This window comes from Otolemur garnettii, unplaced genomic scaffold (assembly GCF_000181295.1).
Source record: "Otolemur garnettii isolate 467f Iridium unplaced genomic scaffold, OtoGar3 scaffold00078, whole genome shotgun sequence".
Taxonomy (NCBI): Eukaryota; Metazoa; Chordata; class Mammalia; order Primates; family Galagidae; genus Otolemur; species Otolemur garnettii.
The window spans coordinates 2,043,879-2,046,293 of NW_003852473.1; the positions used below are offsets into that span (position 1 = coordinate 2,043,879).

General features: G+C 35.9%; 1 protein-coding gene across 1 annotated transcript in view; it reads right to left on the reverse strand.

The window, feature by feature from the left end:
- KCNMB2 (potassium calcium-activated channel subfamily M regulatory beta subunit 2) overlaps nucleotides 1-2,415 on the reverse strand; it is a 272,748-nt gene that overhangs the window by 2,303 nt on the left and 268,030 nt on the right. The window lies entirely within an intron of this gene.

The window sequence follows — 2,415 nt, forward strand, 5'->3', positions numbered from 1 at the left end:
TTTATTTTTATTTTTTTTTTTTTTTTTTTTGTAAGCAGAGTCTCACAGTTCACAGCAACCTCCAACTCCTGGGCTTAGGCGATTCTCTCGCCTCAGCCTCCCAAAAGAAATTTTGGGAAATGTAGGAATATTTAGTAGTGAAAGAGCTATGAAAAATAGATCACTTAGTGTGGCAAAGTAACTTTTCTCATAAACTAAGGAAAAATAAAACATGATCAAATCTGTTTATATTTCAATCATCATTCACCTAAGAACATATAATACTTTCCTCTGATCTTTTCACCTCTCCTTTCTTTCTTGCTGTTTTTCCTACATGTCTCTCCTCTCTCTCTACATATTTCTATCCCCCCCCTTTCCTTTGTATCTTTCTTTATTCTTCTTGCTCTTCCCTCAGCCCCTATGTGCCCTTGTGTTTTTCTCTCTCTGTTTCCTCTTTCTCTCTTCTCTCCCCTTTTCTTTCTTTCTTCTCTGGATACAGATGAAATTAAATAACTTCTTTTTATTCTGTATTAGAGATATTTGAAAACGTTTTTTCTCCTTTAAAAAGTGTCCTCTGAGGAACTCTCTATAACTCTTTTTCCTTGGTCTGTAAATATGCAGTGACAAAACTGATGTAACAAGTCTAAGTTTTTAAAAAGTTGGAAAAACAGTTTATTTCATTTTTCTGGAAGATGTGAGGGTTCTTGGTTAAGTCTTTCCTCAATAATAGAAAGGAAAATGTGTCCTCACTCCTTATTATATATATTATCAAATGATTAGTTTAAACTAATTTATGAGAATTAAATTGCTCAATTTAATTGACAGAATCACTAACTTCTATAGTGTTTTAGTGTGAGTTAGAGAACTATGGCCCCTCTTCAAAATGTTATTTTCAGTTGGAAAATTATTTCTAATAGACTGCATTTATGAAAAAATCTCATAACTTACTGTAATTTGCCAATTTAAATTTTGATTAAAAATATTTACATTTATGGGTTTTACAATGTGACTGGCACCCCAGGGCTGTGCAGTGTCCTGCCTACGTGGCTGTACGCAGAGACACAGATGAGGTGGGCTGTGCGTGAGATCTGAGTTACACTGATAGGAGTTTTGGGGGAATATCCTGAAATTTCAGAAAAATTAAACCTGTAGATTTCACAGTAGAAAAATATTTTTAAACATGCAGTGAATTTTGGCTAATGGAGTATTTTTGGATTGCTCTTTAATTTTATTAGTGGGCACATAGGCACCTTGCTTAATTTTTTTTTGCTTAGCTGTAATTATTGAATTACTTGGGTATAAATAGAAGGAAGGTTTTTTGATTAGTCAAGAATGAGCATGCTGGCTGGCATTTATTATAAACCACATTTAACATGATGTTCTTCAAGCAAGGTCTAGTTGGCACCTTGAAATTGTTAACAAGGTAAGAATAAAAGTGAATACACTCATATATAAGAGTACAGCAAAGAGTTGGTATTAGCAAGCATTAACGGTCTCAAATTACTTCTAAGAGAGCATAATTTCTCAGTGAGTTATAACTGAGTGTGAAATTTGGCCACTGACTACTATAAAGAAAATTTCTTAGCTGGATACCTCTGGATCAAAAAGGCACAAGGCAGTGGGAAATAACCTTTGTTTTTGTCCTCCAAAAGTGCTCAAATAATGTCTTTAAAATAAAAAAAATTTAAAGCAAAGCATTAAAATAAAATCACAAATAAGACAAACGTAGATGAATTTAAACTGAGCAAACTTAGTGACAAATGCATCAGGTATCTGCGTTTTGTGCAGAGATCGTCCATAGTGGTAGTTTCAGTGGCTAAACAGTGCTGTTACTGAAACGACCTTGATAAAAATGGCATGCCATTAACAGCGGAGTTGTTTCTTATGCTCTTATCAATTGATTCAACTTCTAAAATTTCTTTTAAATTTGTGAGCCAAATGACAATAATTCCATCAGTAGGTAAGAGTCTCCTAGAAAAGGCCTTCAAGATACAAACTACCTTTGTGACCATCTAGTGAGGTTCTAATAACTCAGTCTTATCATCAGGGTCTGGAATGTGGGCTTTTGGGGTTGGCCGGGTGGGGCGTGTTTTGTACATGGTTGGGCTTGGGTCCTCTGGGCCAGGGGCTCATGTAGGTGTGACAGGCAGATGATCCTCTGTCCTGCTGCTTTTAGCTCTTCCTGACCTTGTCACTTGTCACTTTGCAGCACATACACAAACTGTTTCTCCCCCACACTGTCATTGCTCCTGAAAATTCTACCAAACATCAGTCAGTCATCTCTTTTGATCTCTGATGGATCCTTTTGTGCTGACAAGGGTGTGAGCAGGACCACAAGCTTGACTTGTGTTCAAAAGATCTGGTCACTGTGTGACTGCAGGTTGGAACACACAGAATCAATTTCTTTCTTTCTTTTTTTTTTTTTTTTTTTGAGAC